The sequence below is a fragment of the Mixophyes fleayi genome, chromosome 4, assembly GCF_038048845.1.
Source record: "Mixophyes fleayi isolate aMixFle1 chromosome 4, aMixFle1.hap1, whole genome shotgun sequence".
Classification (NCBI taxonomy): Eukaryota; Metazoa; Chordata; class Amphibia; order Anura; family Limnodynastidae; genus Mixophyes; species Mixophyes fleayi.
The window spans coordinates 41,370,714-41,391,203 of NC_134405.1; the positions used below are offsets into that span (position 1 = coordinate 41,370,714).

The 20,490-nt window shown below is 44.4% G+C and overlaps 1 protein-coding gene across 3 annotated transcripts in view; it reads left to right on the forward strand.

The window, feature by feature from the left end:
• KANK2 (KN motif and ankyrin repeat domains 2) overlaps positions 1 to 20,490 on the forward strand; it is a 59,008-nt gene that overhangs the window by 13,739 nt on the left and 24,779 nt on the right. For 2 of the 3 annotated variants that reach the window (XM_075206758.1, XM_075206761.1), the window contains exon 2: positions 12,705 to 12,768. The gene's annotated coding sequence lies outside the window, so the exon portion shown is untranslated. Of the gene's footprint in view, positions 1 to 12,251; positions 12,272 to 12,704; positions 12,769 to 20,490 lie in introns of those variants that run through there. The other variant, XM_075206760.1, reaches the window with a different exon arrangement.

Below are 20,490 nucleotides of genomic sequence, written 5' to 3' on the forward strand. Positions count from 1 at the left end.
ATCACATTCCATTCACTTACATCCTCCATACATCCACTTCTCCTACTGCCTTCACTGTAACACTATCACATTCCATTCACTTACATCCTCCATACCGCCACTTCTCCTACTGCCTTCATTGTAACACTATCACATTCCATTCACTTACATCCTCCATACATCCACTTCTCCTACTGCCTTCATTGTAACACTATCACATTCCAGTCACTTACATCCTCCATACCGCCACTTCTCCTACTGCCTTCATTGTAACACTATCACATTCCATTCACTTACATCCTCCATACCACCACTTCTCTTACTGCCTTCATTGTAACACTATCACCTTCCATTCACTTACATCCTCCATACATCCACTTCTCCTACTGCCTTCATTGTAACACTATCACATTCCAGTCACTTACATCCTCCATACCGCCACTTCTCCTACTGCCTTCATTGTAACACTATCACATTCCATTCACTTACATCCTCCATACATCCACTTCTCCTACTGCCTTCATTGTAACACTATCACATTCCAGTCACTTACATCCTCCATACCGCCACTTCTCCTACTGCCTTCATTGTAACACTATCACATTCCATTCACTTACATCCTCCATACCACCACTTCTCTTACTGCCTTCATTGTAACACTATCACCTTCCATTCACTTACATCCTCCATACATCCACTTCTCCTACTGCCTTCATTGTAACACTATCACATTCCAGTCACTTACATCCTCCATACCGCCACTTCTCCTACTGCCTTCATTGTAACACTATCACATTCCATTCACTTACATCCTCCATACCACCACTTCTCCTACTGCCTTCATTGTAACACTATCACATTCCATTCACTTACATCCTCCATACCACCACTTCTCCTACTGCCTTCATTGTAACACTATCACATTCCATTCACTTACATCCTCCATACCGCCACTTCTCCTACTGCCTCTCATTGTAACACTATCACATTCCATTCACTTACATCCTCCATACCTCCACTTCTCCTACTGCCTTCATTGTAACACTATCACATTCCATTCACTTACATCCTCCATACCACCACTTCTCCTACTGCCTTCATTGTAACACTATCACATTCCATTCACTTACATCCTCCATACCTCCACTTCTCCTACTGCCTTCATTGTAACACTATCACATTCCAGTCACTTACATCCTCCATACCACCACTTCTCCTACTGCCTTCATTGTAACACTATCACATTCCATTCACTTACATCCTCCATACCACCACTTCTCCTACTGCCTTCATTGTAACACTATCACATTCCATTCACTTACATCCTCCATACCGCCACTTCTCCTACTGCCTCTCATTGTAACACTATCACATTCCATTCACTTACATCCTCCATACCTCCACTTCTCCTACTGCCTTCATTGTAACACTATCACATTCCAGTCACTTACATCCTCCATACCTCCACTTCTACTGCCATCATTGTAACACTATCACATTCCATTCACTTACATCCTCCATACCTCCACTTCTCCTACTGCCTTCATTGTAACACTATCACATTCCAGTCACTTACATCCTCCATACCTCCACTTCTCCTACTGCCTTCATTGTAACACTATCACATTCCAGTCACTTACATCCTCCATACCGCCACTTCTCCTACTGCCTTCATTGTAACACTATCACATTCCATTCACTTACATCCTCCATACCGCCACTTCTCCTACTGCCTTCATTGTAACACTATCACATTCCATTCACTTACATCCTCCATACCTCCACTTCTTCTACTGTCTTCATTGTAACACTATCACATTCCATTCACTTACATTCTCCATACCTCCACTTCTCCTACTGCCTTCATTGTAACACTATCACATTCCATTCACTTACATCCTCCATACCACCTCTTCTCCTACTGCCTTCATTGTAACACTATCACATTCCAGTCACTTACATCCTCCATACCTCCACTTCTCCTACTGCCTTCATTGTAACACTATCACATTCCATTCACTTACATTCCCATTATGTTTTTCATACCGCCACAATAAGATGTAACTTTTATAAAAATACACATAATGCATATTTACCTACACTTCCAGAATGTCCAGGACACTCCCAAGAGCACACCATTCTCATACCTCCCAATACTGACACATTGAGAATCACAATAAGCCCCACCCTGTTTTGACCAAACCCTGCACATATGCCCCCGAAACACCCACTTTTAGCTGAAAATCCACCCAGTGCCCCAGAAGCTCTGCCTCTTCTGAGGTCCACGGTTTGGGACTGTCCCGCCAAAATCACGACAGTTAGGACCTATGCATTTTTCTGAAAAGCGCTTACCTTATGCAAAGTGTAAGGGCGTGACGTAGAGAAATGCGTCATCGTGACAGTGCCACCTATTGTTTACTGAAGTGGGTGGGGCTTGATGATATTAGTTCCACGCCCACTTGATGACGTCCAATATTTTCTCCAAGCTCTGCCAACCTTCTCTTTTTCTACCTCACCTCTGCATCTCCCTAAAACAGGTAAGAAATGTTGGAAAGTATGATGTAATGTAGGTAATATATATATAATGTCTTGTTTTAGACTAAATCAGCACTCCGTATTATATTATTCTATTTGAAGAAAATGGAGAACAACTATTATAATGTCTGATTTAAAACACACTGTAAAAACACAGCTTTAGTGAAAACTAGAATAAAATGAGGTTGCACAATGAGTCCATTTTTGTCTGCTGTCTTGTCAATTGTAGTAACTTAAAACATGTTGCAACAATACAACTGTTTTTAACTGTACAAAATAAGGATGCAAATATTTATATCAAGGGCCAGATATAGGAGGATCTCTTATACAAAGTTCTATCATCCATTATTCCAGCTGAACTCTATGTGCACATGACTTGGCAGCCATATTTTTGGTTTAATGACTATTGCTATGTCCCTCAGTGTGACACACATTGATAGGAGTAATTGTCTCATAGTAACAAGACTCAGTAAATGTATGAATATGGATGTAGGGCTTGCGGGATCGTGGGTGCACATGAAAATCCATGTGATGGAAAGTGTAAGGAGATGACTTAATTGTTCAGCCCACAACCATTTTAGTACCACCCTTCATAAAATTATGGTTTTTGTTTTTCTCTGAATATTGTGGTCATTGGAGCCAAATTTATGTCTTAAAATAATTGTGAGGGAAAAGGGAGATTGAAACTGGCTTTATTACATGTCTACTCAGCAGCCTTTTAGGGACATTTTAAAGGGAACAAGATGCAGGTAGCCCACTATGAAACCACCCTGGTGGGCAGATGCCCCCCTGCCCCCCAGCCTAGCCTGCCCCTGCATGCATGGTCCTTATGCAGGGAGAAAACAGACACTTAATACTTACCTCTTAACATTTATCCAGGCAAAATCAGGACGAGCAGCCACGCCCTCAATTCACACAGACCCCACCCTAATGCCTCTAGTCACACCCACTTTCTGGCCAGCCCCACACCTTTAACAGTAAGCCCTGACGCTTTCAAGGACTGCAAATCAGGGCTGTCAAACTGAAATCAGAACACTTGGGAAGTATGTTAAATTGTTTTGTGAAAGAGCATATTTTTGTTCGGGGTTCTGGGCATTCCAAATTTAGTCGCCATTATGAACAAGTTAGTGTGTCTAAAAAGGTAAAATAACATTGTTATTGTATTCATCATCATCATCATCATCATCATCGTTTATTTATAAACTGCCACAAATGCATACTTGCCAACTCTCCCTGAATGTCAGGGAGACTCCCTGAAATAGAGGTGATCTCCCTCACTCCCTGAAGAGTCTGGCATTCTCCCTGATGCTGAGCCAGTACAAGACGTGGTTGGCTTCGCCATCTGTGGCATGATGACACAGTTCAGAAATTGTGTCCTATGTCCATGTATTGATGCCTATGGAGGTGGCCATTTTCATGGAGACCAAGATTTAATCAAAGACTGACAGGTAAGACAACATGACTTCAGTAATGGGGACAGAAATGTAAAAGACATCTCTAGAGATTCATTAGACTCCCAAATTTCTCCCGGTTCTCGCTCCCGCAATACACAAGTGGCGTGGTGTGGCTTAATGATGCAAATATTGCGTCTTGTTAGCCCCACCCCTGCTCTAATTGGCCACCGGGATCTCCCTGAAGTCAACGAGGAAAAGTTGGCAAGTATGCACAAACGTTTGCAGCGACAGTTGGTATAACAATTCATGCAAAATAGCTAATTGTCCTGCATCTATGTATAAAGTCCCGAGAGGGGGTGTGGTCTCTCAGTAATAGGAGCGTGGCTGGTCCCTATCACGATTAAGCGGATCACGGGTGTGGTTTAAGGGAGGGGTTTATTTGTGTCCTGATTTTCCTTATTTAAAATGTACGGTTTCATTGCTCTTTGTAACAAGAGTTTATTTATGCTCTGTGTGCAAAATGAGGATTGCTAATTATCGATGCTCTCCCCAGTCATAAATTACACCCATTGTGCAATTGTATCAGATATTAGGAATGCATAATATAATTAGTAGTCATGGTATACTAGTGTCATGTTCTCTGTGATAACAGTGTGCTAGTGTTACACATCAAGTTTCCAATGCTCTGAATTCCAGGCTGTTGTTGATACCAGCAGAGATCCCAAATAAGGACTCTAACTTAAGACCCTTGCTTCTGCTTCTTATCTCCCCAGTCACTGATTTAACTCGCCGTGTGCTCAGAAAATGTGTGTGTGTTAATCACAGTGTGGGTCTGTGTGTTACAAGTGGCAGTGTGTGTGTATATATGTATAGCAGAGATACTGCAACCACAAAGATGATTGTATGCAGCACACAGACCCCTGTGTTCATGTAACCTCAGAGCATGATTATACAGAAGTGTGTGTATTTATAGGCCGACACATGTGTATGTGGGGAGTGATTGTCACATTATAAGATATCTGTAGAATCTGTCCGTGCGCTGAGATCTGCTGTCTGGGGTGAATCCCTCTATCGCTCCATCTCTCCCTCATAGAACGTGTTTACCCTCTAGCTGTGGCGTCTCCGAATCCTCTCCTAGGGCTTGTACACACGGGCGTTGGGGCAGAAAGACGAGCCTGTTAAAGTGTAGACAAAATAATGTGTTTTTATCTTTGCTTTTAACAAAGTGAATTCTGTAAGCTCCCCTGTAGCAGAGCGTACTATGAATTCCCATAGAGCCTAATTATACTCTAACGCTTCTGAACGCTGCAGGCAACGTTGTCATTGATGTCAAGCGAGCGCTTGTTAAAGGGACTGTTTACAGAGTAATTTGCATAAATTATTTTTGGGACTATCGGCATCAGAACATGTTTAATACATACCTTACAACTTTTGAACATGGGGAGTTGGGACAAACCGCATGCGTTGTTATCGCTTCTGAGGGCTGGGCCTCTCCCATACAATACACAAAGTATCCTGGGAAATTGTATCAAATAATAAAAACTATCATCAGGGTCCTGTCGGTGGGGAACTCCTTTGCTTTTACTTATTAGGTGCAAAATTTGCAATGATCCACAGCAACCAATCAGCAATTAGCTTAAATCTCTCTAGTACAAGTTAGACAATGAAGGCAAGTCTCTGATTGGTTGCTATGGATATAAGCACTAATTTCTGGATCTAATGATTTGGGCCAAAATTCATAGATTTCATAGGCATGCAAGAACATAACCGCAACATTTACACCAGACACAGAGAAATGTTGCAGCATTAAGACGATACCTGCACACTCTCCCGGAATTTCCTGGAGACTCCCGAATTCCAGGGAAAGTTGGCCATTCTCCCGCATCCAGCTCACTTCCTAGTGAAGTGGCTAAAATGCTCTCCCCCTCGCTCCACTGCCCAAACATAATTATGCGATTGTGGCACAGTGTTGGGGGTGCTGGACCAAAATGATTTGATTTGTCCGCAATCACAGCTGCTCTTTAACATCCCTCTGGGAGGTCCCAGAGGAGACCAAAAATATTGCCAAATATGTTTAGGACAAAGTTAATCTGGTCATGGCACTAAGCCTGCTGTACAAACGCTGCTTCAAGTCCTGGGGGTATATTTACTAAACTGCTGGTTTGAAAAAGTGGAGATGTTGCCTATAGCAACCAATCAGATTCTAGTTATCATTTATTTAGTGCATTCTACAAAGTGACAGCTAGAATCAGATTGGTTGCTATAGGCAACATCTCCACTTTTAAACGGACAGTTTAGTAAATATAGCCCCTAATTTTTTTATTTCATAAAGCTGACTCAATTTTCATCACTTCCCTATGACATTTAGAATCTAATTTATAAAGCATACATTGATTTTGCACCGCTGCGTCTAGATGACCTTCCCAGCACAATCGAGGTGGACGCCTGCTCTCCGCTCCCCGGACACCTCTGCAGGGGCACGCCAATGGGTGTGGAGAGGTGAAGAAATTTGGAGAAATGCACTGTACAAAAGGTCACATGGAAGGTCCGACCTCCGACCACTGTACTATTACTCCTTTCATTGTATAAACAGTTTACACTCTGCTGGGTTTCACCTCGTGTATGACTTAAACCAATCGCAAGAGTGAGCGGACATTATTACAGGGGCCACTGTTGTTGTGCTTGATATTTGTTTTTACATTGGGCAAAGTGCGCCTAGAAATGTTCATGTCCACGGAAATACGGGCCCAGGATGTGTCGTCTTTAGCAGTAGAAGGTGAGACCCTGGACTCTGCCAGCTCAGTGCTAGGGGTGGAAATGGCCGTTCATACCTCCGCACAGCAAGGGACAATGTGCTCTCGCCACCCTGATATCTCATTTTAATAATCTCTGTACTTTGCAGGGAGCCCTCTCATGGCACTTAGCTTCCCCCCTGGGCATCTGCAGGCGTCTGCTCCTCCGCACATGCTGACGTCTCTCTACACAGCCCTATACACTTTGGGGGTGATCTATGGGCACCGCGGACATATTTCGCATGGCAAATGAGGCCCTTTAATAAATGTCTTATTTTATTTGAAGTTAACCACAATTTTAGAATGATAATGATGTGATTGGTCCTCTCTCTCACAAGATCCTTTGCAACTGTTTTAAGTTGGCAAGCTAAATTGATTTTGAAAGCATGAAGCTGCCCTGGGGTTATGGCTAGTGGCAGAAGGGAGGGGGGGGGGGGCGCTCCTACCGTACAATACCCTACTGTCTTTTACTAGATGATAGTGCAGCCTTAAAATTACAATACATTAACCACATATCTAACACAAATATCACCACAGTCAAAACATAGATCCCTCCCATGTCACCTCGCATGTGGACTGACCCCTTCCATGTCACCTTACATGTGGACAGACCCCTCCTATGTCACCTTACGCGTGGACTGACCCCTCCCATGTCACCTCACGATTGCACAGTTCCCTCACATGTCACGTCACGCATGGACAGATCCCTTACATATCACCTCACGCGTGGATGGATCCCTCACATGTCACTTCACGTGTGGACTGACCCCTTCCATGTCACCTTACACGTGGACTAACCCCTTCCATGTCACCTTACACGTGGGCTGATCCCTCCGATGTCACCTTACACGTGGGCTGATCCCTCCGATGTCACCTTACACGTGGACTGACCCCTCCCATGTCACCTCACAAGTGCACAGTTCCCTCACATGTCACCTCACACATGGACAGATCCCTTACATATCATCTCACGCGCGTGGATAGATCCCTCACATGTCACCTCATACGTGGACAGTTCCCTCACATGTCACCTCACGCATGGACAGATTCCTCACTTGTCACCTCACACGTGGACAGATCGCTTACATGTCACGCCACATGTGAAAATATCACCTCACACGTGGACAGTTCCCTCACATGTCACCTCATGCGTGGACAGATCCCTTGCATGTCACGCCACATGTGGACATCACCTCACGCGTGGACAGATCCCTTACATATCACCTTACGCGTGGACAGATCCCTTACATATCACCTCACGCGTGGACAGATCCCTTACATATCACCTCACGCGTGGACAGATCCCTTACATATCACCTCACGCGTGGACAGATCCCTTACATATCACCTCACGTGTGGACAGATCCCTTACTCCCTTACATATCACCTCACCCGTGGATAGATCCCTCAAATGTCACCTCACACGTGAACCGTTACCACACATAATGGATAGGTTACAATCCCAGAGATTGTCCTGTAATACCTTGGCAGAATTCCTGGTAACAGACTTGTCTGATGATCAGCTTGTGATTTGCAGATCTAATTACTGTATGATAATTGCCAACTCCCTCTCTACCAGCCTTCATAGGCAGGTTATCATGTAGACTGTATGACATGAGACCGTATCAGAACGCAATGATGCTCCCTTTGCATATGAGCAGAGATGTGTCTGCATGATTCCACGTGTCCATATTGAAGGTTGTATCTTAGGAATCGTGCAAATCAAAACAAAGTAAAGATCCGCCCTAGGCACAGATGCGACAATCATCATTATCGACTTCAATCCTTGCACCCAGTTTATGTAGGTCTAAAATTTACATCTTGCAGCTAACGTATTTCAAGAAGAACCTGAACTTGTGTCTGCACGACCTTACAGTACTGCTCTTGTGCAGGGAAAGCCTTGATTCACCTCTCCAAGTGCAAAGGGCTACAAGGGCACAATATATGCGGGCAACAAAGCAACTTTATGTTATGCAAATCCACACCAGGCCCTATGTGTGCCGGACTGTGTGGGAGGGATTACCAATGATTCAAATTTTGAAAAGATTTTTGGGACATTGATTTTTGGAACAAGGGCATTTTTTTTTTTCTGGAGGGAAAGCGTTAAACTGGCCACCAAATTTATTTGCTAGAAATATAATCTTGTTTTGAGGGCTGTGAAAGGATCATCGCTCAACTATAAATAATGGTATTAGTGGTATGATTTGGTGCCTCCTGAAATGTGCCACTAACCATGCCCTCTTCAGAATTTGTTTATTAGCAATAAACTGTTAATAAATAATATTTATTTATTTAAGTTTTTTTATTTAGCGCCTATCTGTTACATATATAATCCTACAGATCGGTCCCTGCCCCAGTGGAGCTTGCAATCTATATTCCTTACCAAATACATGCACACTAGGGATTATTTAGTCAGAAGCCACATAACCTAGCAGTATGTATTTGCTGTGGAAAACACTATCACTGTCTAACGAGGCAGATAAACGGTTACTAAGAATTACTGGCTATTTCACATTTATGCACAGCTAAGTTTCCCTGAGAATCTCCATTTTCCTTGTGCTTCAAAACACTTAGGGCTAGATTTACTAAGCTGCGGGTTTGAAAAAGTGGAGATGTTGCCTATAGCAACCAATCAGATTCTAACTGTTGTTTTGTAGAAAGTACTAAATAAATGAAAGCTAGAATCTGATTGGTTGCTATAGGCAACATCCCCACTTTTTTAAACCCGCAGCTTAGTAAATCTAGCTCTTAAACTTTTTCCTCCTTTTCCCCAGTTTTGACATCAGTTTCACCCCCTCCCCTAACATTTCCCCCCATCAGATTCCAGTCCATCGTAACCCCTTCCTTATATCTGTCCCATTCCATCCCACCTCCGCTCTTTCCTTAACTCTGTCTCCATGACATCCTCTCTCTGAAGCACATCTCTGTACTCTCTTTATTAACTACCCCTCACCCGCTCTCTTCTGTGCTGCATCCAGCTGCATGGGGTCCTTGTGATATAAATGTCTCTTTGTGCGCGCTTGGGACCTATCCAGACTCCACGCAGCTTTACATATGTGTCTAATAATAACCATGAGAGCTGAAAGTGCACTGTGACCGTCAACATCTGTCTCTCCCCAAACCTTGACGTGTCACAGTTTGTCTCCCAGTGTCCAACGTTAGATGCAGCAGGGTTGGGTATATCTGTGTATCGGTGCTAGGGGTCTCTATCACTGTATCACGTGCTTATACAGTCATGGCCAAAAGTTTTGAGAATGACACAAGTATTGGTTTTCACACAGTTTGCTGCTTCAGTGTTTTTAGACCTTTTTGTCATATGTTGCTATGGTATACTGAAGTAAGATTACAAGCATTTCTTAAGTGTCAAAGGCTTTTATTGAGAATTACATTAAGTTTATGCAAAGAGTCAATATCTGCAGTGTTGGCTCTTCTTATTGAAGACCTCTGCAATTCGCCCTGGCATGCTGTCAATCAACTTCTGGGCCACATACTGACTGATGGCCGCCCATTCTTGTCTAATCAATGCTTGGAGTTTGTCAGAATTTGTGGGTATTTGTTTGTCCACCCGCCTCTTGAGGATTGACCACAAGTTCTCAATGGGATTAAGGTCTGGGGAGTTCCCTGTCCATGGACACAAAATTTCGATTTTTTTTTTTTTTTTTATCTCTGAGCCACTTAGTTATCACTTTTGCCTTATGGCAAGGTGCTCCATCATGCTGGAAAAGGTATTGTTCATCACCAAACTGTTCTTGGATGGTTGGGAGATGTTGCTCTTGGAGGATGTTTTGGTACCATTCTTTATTCATGGCTGTGTTCTTAGGCGAAATTGTGAGTGAGCCCACTCCCTTGGCTAAGAAGCAACCCCACACATGAATGGTCTCAGGATGCTTTACTGTCGGCATGACACAGGACTGATGGTAGCGTTCACCTTTCCTTCTCCTGACAAGCGTTTTTCAAGGTGCCCCAAACAATCTGAAAGGGGATTCACCAGAGAAAATGACTTTACCCCAGTCCTCAGCAGTCCAATCCCTGTACCTGTTGCAGAATTCTCAGTTTGTCCCTGATGTTTTTCCTGGAGATAAGTGGCTTATTGGCTGGCATTCTTGACACCAGGCCATCCTCCAATAGTCTTCACCTCACTGTGCGTGCAGATGCACAAACACCTGCCTGCCGCCAATTCCTGAGCAAGCTCTGCACTGGTGGTGCCCCGATAGCGCAACTGAATCAACTGTAGGAGACAGTTCCTGGCGCTTGCTGGATGTTCTTGGGCGCTCTGAAGTCTTCTTCACAACTATTGAACTTCTCTTCTTGAAGTTCTTGATGAGCCATAAATGGTTGATTTAGGTGCAGGCTTACCCTCCTTTTAAAGTTTCAGTCTGTTATTCTAACTCAATCAGCATGACCGAGTGATCTCCAGCCTTGTACTAGTCAACATTGTCTCCTGTGTTAGCGAGAGAGTCACTGACCTGATGTCAGCTAGTCCTTTTGTGACAGGGCTGAAATGCAGTGGAAATGTTGTTTTTGTGATAAAGTTCATTGTCATGGCAAAGAGGGACTTTGAAATTAATTGTAATTGATCTGATCACTCTTCATGACATTCTGGAGTATATGCAAATTGCCATCATAAAACCTGAAGCAGCAGACTTTGTGAAAAATAATATTTGTGTTATTCTCAAAACGTTTGGCCATGACTGTATCTGTATGTTCAGCATCGAAGACTCCAGGCTTTTATATAACTTATACCGATCTAGACAGTCGGGTTTGTACATCTAGGTGGGAGGTCTGTGTCCTGATGTCTGTGTATTAGGAGGAGGAGAGAGGGCTGTGTCCTGATGTCTGTGTATTAGGAGGGGAGAGGTCTATGTCCTGATGTCTGTGTGTTAGGAGGGGAGAGGTCTTTGTCCTGATGTCTGTATTAGGAGGAGGGGAGAGGTCTGTGTCCTGATGTCTGTGTATTAGGAGGAGGGGAGAGATCTGTGTCCTGATGTCTGTGTATTAGGAGGATGGCAGAGGTCTGTGTCCTGATGTCTGTGTATTAGGAGGAGGGTAGAGGTCTGTGTCCTGGTGACTGTGTATTAGGAGGGTAGAGGTCTGTGTCCTGATGTCTGGGTATTAGGAGGAGGGTAGAGGTCTGTGTCTGTGTATTAGGAGGGTAGAGGTCTGTGTCCAGATATCTGTGTATTAGGAGGGGAGAGGTCTATGTCCTGATGTCTGTGTGTTAGGAGGAGGGGAGAGGTCTGTGTCCTGATGTCTGTGTATTTAGAGGAAGGGAGAGGTCTGTGTCCTGATGTCTGTGTATTAGGAGGAGGGGAGAGGTATGTGCCCTATATCTGTGTATTAGGAGGATGGCAGAGGTCAGTATAATGTAACAATTGTAAAGCTGACCCCTGCTCCAACTGACGCCTTTGGTCACCAGCTATGCTCTGCAATAACTGAGAATACTTCTCAGTCACTCACTGTGGTCCCCATACCCTGATTGCAGGAAGGAGATCACAGACTGGTGTGACTGAGCTTGTTCCTCCAGAGTGCGGCTGATGACTGCAGGGGAAGGAACAGGTTGCTGGACAGAAGGTGAGGTGAGAACCTGGTCTCTGCCAGCCCCAGGATGCTGCCTTCTATCTCGCCTGATGGATGAGACAGCTGTGTGTGATCCACACGTCCCTCGCTGGGCTGTGTATCCAGCCATATAGGCAACACTTCTCTGCACACATCTAACCTCATGTGCACAAGGTCCTTGTATGTTATCTTCTATCTCACATTAGATGTCTCACCCTCAGTACCCTCATGTCACCTATAATCCATATATTTGTGTTCAGAGTAGATTATTAGTATCTGGTCCTGGGAATAAATCCTGTTTCTATATATTTCTGTGCACTCCTTGTTTGGCCATAGAGTTTATGTGATGTTTTATGTGACAGATACGTGTGCAGTATTGTTGGTACGTAGAGTCTCACTCTCCACAATAAGCCTCAATGTTCAGTCTTATATTTTTCTATATCCTCAGATGACTGGAAGATGACGTGATCTGCACAACGATATAGTGGATGTTTTGTATGTACATATGTAAGGTCAGTATCACCTTATCATGTGGTCAGAGGGACAGATTCCACATCACATAGCTCCCTCCTGTTTGTGTCACCCTGTGGTGGGAGGGACAGACTCAATGTCACATAGCTCCCTCCTGTCTGTGTCACCCTGTGGTGGGAGGGACAGACTCCATGTCACATAGCTCCCTCCTGTCTGTGTCACCCTGTGGTGGGAGGGACAGACTCCATGTCACATAGCTCCCTCCTGTCTGTGTCACCCTGTGGTGGGAGGGACAGACTCCATGTCACATAGCTCCCTCCTGTCTGTGTCACCCTGTGGTGGGAGGGACAGACTCCATGTCACATAGCTCCCTCCTGTCTGTTACCCTGTGGTGGGAGGGACAGACTCCATGTCACATAGCTCCCTCCTGTCTGTTACCCTGTGGTGGGAGGGACAGACTCCATGTCACATAGCTCCCATCCTGTCTGTGTCACCCTGTGGTGGGAGGGACAGATTCCACATCACATAGCTCCCTCCTGTCTGTGTCACCCTGTGGTGGGAGGGACAGATTCCACATCACATAGCTCCCTCCTGTCTGTGTCACCCTGTGGTGGGAGGGACAGATTCCACATCACATAGCTCCCTCCTGTCTGTGTCACCCTGTGGTGGGAGGGACAGACTCCGTGTCACATAGCTCCCTACTGTCTGTGTCACCCTGTGGTGGGAGGGACAGACTCCATGTCACATAGCTCCCTCCTGTCTGTGTCACCCTGTGGTGGGAGGGACAGACTCCATGTCACATAGCTCCCTCCTTCTGTGTCACCCTGTGGTGGAAGGGACAGAATCCATGTCACATAGCTCCCTCCTTCTGTGTCACCCTGTGGTGGGAGGGACAGACTCCATGTCACATAGCTCCCTCCTGTCTGTGTCACCCTGCGCTGGGAGGGACAGACTCCACGTCACATTACCTACATAATGTGTTTCTGCCAGCTTTTTATTGCTTTGCATGGGGAAGTACTTTTTCAGTGTCGTCATCTCTGGAGGGAAAATAACACACAGAAAAATAAAAGAAAATCATTGAATAAAACATTTTTTAATGTTTAACAATTTTTTTATATTTTTAAAAAAATTGTAACTAATAGTATTTTTTTGTTATTTATGACTAAGAGGGCTAAAGCCCAAGTCTGCGACAACAACATAAATCATCCTTATCTCTGCATTTTGATAATAGGTTCCTATGTGGCCAGTAATTAGCACCCAGTGTCCTATAAACATATATGTTGGGTGTTGGTCCAGCCTTCCTATCGCTTACACTGCACAGGAATTATAAGGAATCCGGCCCAGAACTGGAATGTGTTGCGGGGTGAAGGGGCAGTGGGAGATGTCTGTCTGCTCCCTGGTGTTGAAATAACCCATTTTGTGTCATTCCTCCCAAACTCCTGGTTTCCTCTTTAATCCCATGCCAAGGGGAGGGGAGTGCAGGAGTCTGCTCTCTGTCATTGAGAAAGAATGGGGGGGGGTCCGGGGTTACATACTTAACCCATTAACCCCCAAGGTATCATTAATATCTATCCCTATACATTGAAGTTCTCTATCACTCCATTTTTTCTTTTTAACTACTCCATGTGACTCCTCCTACTATTCTATATATTTACCCATAATCCATCCCGTTAGTCTGAATAACGACCTCCTAATCTCTCTGCCATACCCTATATTACGGACTGTCTCCTAATTACCATGAAAATCTCTGTATTTGTGAGTAATGACCAATTGCACAATACAATTCCTCCAATCCTTTAAATTCCATTTTTATTCTATGGGTTTAATCATTTAATATATTTACCTTCTAGTACACATTGGATTCTTCGCTGAACGTTCTACATTCCATTACAGAACACTTCCACACTGAGTTATGTTACACAAGTGACATCACTGCTCACAAAATGTTATATTTCACAGGAGTGACATCACTACTCACCAAATATGGATATATTTTACAGGAGTGACATCACTACTCACCAAATATGGATATATTTTACAGTATTTTTTACATGTTCATGTCCTATGATTCTCTTATATACTGCTGTTCACTTGACTATTTTATTCTGCTGGTGATTTTAACTCTATTCTTGGATATTTTCTTGTTAATGGAAATTTCAGTTATAGAGGGATGTCCCGGATCCCCCCTGACCCTTACTCCTTCCCTCGGGGCTGAGGCCGTACTGGCAGCAACCAGAGTGGGTTAGAAATGTTTATTTATAGAGAAAATTTATGCCATATAAGGGGAAGGGATGTGAGGGAGAGGGGGGCCGTGGAGGGAGAAGATGTTCCTGAACGTTAGAGAAGGAGCTAGAGACACAGCATTAAATGGCTGTATGCTGCGCAGATCCTTGTGTGTAATAACGTTGTTAGGGAGGCTGCATATTTTTCCTATAAACAACTGTGGTAAAGGTCAGTCATTAGTGCAGACGCACACACTACTATGGTTTCCACAAGCTCTGTTTATTTCAGGACATGTATTTTTCCCCTCAAATCACTGATACCATTGGGGTTCTGTAAAGCCCTCTGCCTCAATTTCTGGTTATAATTATTATTAACTTTTTATAGTGTTAACATGTTCCACAACTGTCAGCAGTGCATATGTATGAATGTGTGTGGATTTCGGGTGCAGAATCCGTTCCGTGCGTTGTTCTGTAAAGTGACTCCGGAGCGGTCTGTAATGACACATTCCGGGGTCTATTTACCAATCACCGCAACATATGATTGAAACTTTTCAATCCTCATTGCATAGATGCGGATTGAAAAGTTTCTCATATGTATCAAAAAATCAACACAGGAACAGCCGTTCCGAAAAACGGCTGCTCCTGTGAAGAATAACACTTACCTTTCACTTGGGTCTTCTCTTCTCCTCCCTCTGCGGTGATGTTCGCCCCTCTTTAATCCCTGTGCACATGCGTCGACCAGTAACCTCGGGCATTCGCACAGAGATCCCCGAATGCATGAACCTGAGGCATTTGATGGAGGGATCACATGATCCCTCCACACATGCGCTGTGCAGCTCTGCTCTTCGGAGCAGAGCTGTTTTCAGTGAAACTTTTCAATCATGGTAATGTACGCCAGCTTCAGATGGTGCCAGCTTCAGATGGCGCCAGCTTCAGATGGCGTACATAAACATGACTGAAAACTAAGTACCGGTCATTGGTACATAGCGTTACTGAGCACTTCCCATACACTGTTACGGGGACTGCTCAGTAAAACCATGAGAGAAGCAAAGCAACAGATATCTGAGATATCTGCTGCGATGCTAGAATAATACATAGTAATTTAGTGGTAAAACTGCTGTTTTTGGGAGTTTACCTCTAAATTACAGGGGGAAGATCTTTGATAAATAGGCCCCTCCATGCGGATGTCCTTCCTGAAATCTTTGCTTAGTTAAGCGAAGATTTCAATACTGTATTAACCAGAAGTGTCAAAACTGGTTGTCCGCTCCTGTCGTCCTGTGTGTAGAGCTGTATATAGCTAGTATAATCACAATATGAGGTGTAAGTATCATGTTAGTCCTACACTCACATGTATCTACTAAATAACACTAAAATGCAATTTTTATTGAACAACCGCACAACTAAGGAAGCTTTAAATGTTATTAAGAAATGTGGGTTTATTTTGCATCCAAATAACCTTTTATAGACTGCTTGATATCAGCTGGAACATCACCCCGGTATCTCCAAGTTTTCTCTGTAGCCTCCTGGATGCGTTCTAATAAGAGGCTGACTTAGCACAGAAACCAAGATCCCCCTATAGGCAGGGTGGGGCATGAGGAAAACATTACGGGTCTGACTGAACAGTTTAGCACAAATAAGATCCAGGCCACATGATATATGACCCTCGTGCTGATGCCTGTTTACACTGCAGTGATGGATCATCCTTTGTACATTTGCTGTGTTTCTTTTGCAATTAGTGGCAATTTGAAAACTTCCCTCCGCATATCGTGGGACCACCCAAATTGCAACCTCATGGTGTAGTATGACCAGCGAGCCCCCTCAATGCTTTATTTATCAGTCGTAGTGGCACTATTGTGCTCTATTAACACTTTATCGCAGTCTCTACACCATAGCCACCATCAGCTTATAGCCAATGGTGTCTCTATTTTGTGTCCTGCACCAAACTTCTTATAGATGTCAGTGCTAGACCAGGAAGAGAGTAGTTTTTGGTCTGTATCAGCGTCCAGGTGATAGTTGTCTCAGCAGATAGCAGGAGAGAATGCATGGAAAAATCCACACTGTTGACTAGATTATTGGCCTGTATTATTCACTAGCTACCAGGGAATGGGGCCTGTGTTGTGTACTAGCCAAGAGGCATAGAGCCTGTATTGCTCACTGGCCTTCTGAGAATTTGTGCTTTATGGTACACCAACCATCAGAGAATGGGCTCTCTATTGTACACTAGTTAGCAGAGAATAGGGTCTGTATTGTACCCTGGCCACCACACTCATAGAGACAGTTGGGAGGGTTGCTTGCATGCTCATTAAAATGTGGCCCAATAACCAGAGTAATTTGTTTTAGTAATATAAGAAAGCTTCTAAACCAGTGTTGGCTAACCTGTGACACTCCAGGTGTTGTGAAACTACAAGTCCCAGCATACACTTCCATCAATAAGCTGCTATATATATATATATATATATATATATATATATTGGCAAAGCATGCTGGTACTTGTAGTTTTACAACACCTGGAGCGTTACAGGTTAGCCAACACTGTTCTAAACAGTAACCCCACCCACAAACAGGCCACTCCCCTCCACATTTCATCCTGAACTTTAACTTCCCCTGCACTAGCCCTGTTGTAAAACAACAGTAACCACAAGCAGTGGAAGGTTTGAATGAAGGCAAAGGGATGAATGCTTCCCCATCCTCACTCAAGCCATACACAGAGGGACATGCTCCGTCTCCCAAATCACAACTTACGAATTATGCCATGCAAAACTGCCATGGAAGGGTTGTAGCTCAGTTACTTCATGGAAGTTTTGAATCCAGACATTAACTGTTACGTCCTATGTTCTGACAGCTTCCAGGTCCATGTCCTTTAGTTTACACGTGTTCTGTACTTGGTAGTTTTTTTTCTTGCTGCCAGCAACCCTACCACATAAAACCTATGTTTTTATTTTAAACATTTTTTTTTTTACCAAGCATTGGCCGTGCAGAAGAAGGATTGTTTAAAATAGTTTTTATAAAGTAAAAAAAAATAAAAGGGTTGTTTGGGAGATGACAGAGCTGTGTGCCTGTGGAATCAGTACATAAATAGTAAATTTGTGTAGAGTAGGGAGGCGGAGTAGTGATAGAGCTTGTTACCTCCAGGAGACTCCCAAATTCCGGGTAGGTCTCTCAGACACCTAGGAGAACAAGCCAGTCTTCCGCATTCTTCCCACTTCTTAGTGAAGTTGGCTGCATTGGCGCCTCCATGACGCAATTAGTTGTAAATTGCGTCATATTGGCCCCGCTTCTGTGTGAAAATGATGTGATCGTGCCATTGCAGTGTTGGGTCCTCATTTACACGATTTGCGAAGCCTTGTTCCCTCCGAACTTGTACTTCACCTCTCCCTCCAGGAAAAAATAAGTTGCCAATTATGGAAATAGTAGAGATATACATGATTGCTGGGGTCATGAGTTTGATTCCGACCAGGGCACTGTCTTCGTGGAGTTTGTATCGTCTCCGTGTGTTTGTGTGGGTTTCCTCTGGGTGCTCCGGTTTCCTCACACACACCAAAAACATACTGATAGGTTAATTAGCTTCTGACAAAATGGATCCTAGTGTGTGTGTGTGTGTGTGTGTGTGTGTGTGTGTGTGTGTGTGCTTGCATTCCTATGCTTGTGGGGACATTCACCTGTTTACACACCAACACTATGGGGACCTTAGTTGTAGTGGGGACAAAAAAATTGAGGCCCCACAAAGCTTCCCAAGGTTAATCAATGCAGGGAACCTTGCTGATATGCTTCCCATAAAAATCTGGCGAGTCACTTTTGTCGGACCAAAAGTGTCTGTGTGTCCGAAGTGGAGGGGAGAGTGTGTTTGTGCGTCACCGCTAGAGTTCAGTCGACCAAATGTAGGAGCAGGAAGAGACTGCAGCATTCCCGGGCTTTTAACACCAAACGGAGATAAGACACAGTCAGATCCGTCTGTGCTGAAAATATAGTGGGGACAGTGGAGCATGACAGAGCCTACTGGAGGCTCAGATTATAGCCCAGAGTGGGGATGAGTATGCCCCTGACACTTCGGAGGAGAGCAGTTCAGACACCGCAATAAGCAGTTCACTGCAATGAGACCTAAGTAGCCTGGGCCATGAAATTCCCCAAGCACTCGAAAGAAAGGTGTATGCAATTGGCACATCTTCGCAATAGGGGCAACTTTGCTCACAACGCTGAGGTCTTGAGGACAGGACATGGCGTTCTGGTCCCGTGCAATCTTCCAGACAAAGAGGTGGATGCCGAAGGCTTCATGCACTGTGCAGCCTGCCAGGGCTTGTTTGCAAGAAAATACCCGTGGCGACACATGAAGAGATGTAAGCTAAACCGAAGGGACAACAAGCCCAGACCTGGCAGAAACAGTGCAGTCACTGTGCACCTGTTCCACCTGACATCAGTGTTGGCTTTTGGAAGCTTTTGAGCAACATGACCCAGGATGAAGTCTTACTCACAGGCAAAAATGACCGATGCATCATGCAGATGGGACAGCATCTGTTCAACTGGGTTGGTTCAGAGTACATCCATCAGAAGCTTAGAGAAATGGCCATAAGAGCTACCGCTTTGGAGAGGATGGAAGACTTTAACACCCCATCGAACTTTCTGCACGTAGTAGACGATGTGAATCTGGTAGCTGGCTATTAAGAGGAGAGAGGTACATTTAATACAACCTTGCTGGCATTCAAGGTCAGACACGGCCTTCAAAACATAGCGAGCCATGAAAGAGGGCTGCACTGCTGCAGTTGAAAACGCAACTTCAGGAAGATATATGAGGCTAGTTGGAATGAGTTGATTTCATCGGCTGCCTTAAACTCTTTAGGGAGTGGAATATGCCTCAGCTCTTACCTTTCACGAAGATGTGAAAAAGATGCACTTGTATCTCAATGAGAAGTAGCAAGCCTACCGAAGTGGTCTATTCACCGAGACTACGCTTAACCATTTGGCAGTGCTTGCAAATGTCACCCTGGCACAGGTGATCTTGTTCAGTCGATGAAGTGAAGGGGAAGTTTCCAAGATGTTGCTGACTACCTTCTCCTCAAGAGATACTTTGGATCTCTATGAAGATGTGGCCCTAGTACTTTCCGAAGTTGAGAGGAAGCTGTTCCAGCACTTCACTCGCATTGAAATCTGGGGATAACGAGGGAGAAAAGTCCCCATCCTGCTGACACCAGCCATGCAAGGTGCAATGGAACTTCTCACAGAGAACTGTGAATAAACGAAATGTCTACATGTTTGCCGTACCAGCTGCCTTGTAGCACTTCAGAGACTCCGATTGCATACAACTGTTTGCCCAAGAAGTTGGGGCCAAACATCCCCACACTCTGTCTTCCACGATGCTTTGAAAGCACGTTGCCACTCTGTCAAAGGTCCTCAACCTAAACAACACAGAACTGGATCAGTTGACAGACTTTCTTGGGCATGACATCAGGGTGCACCGGCAGTATTACCGCCTCCCAGAAGGTACCCTCCAACTCGCCAAGATCAGCAAACTGTTAATGGCTCTCGAGAGTGGCAGACTGGCTGAAT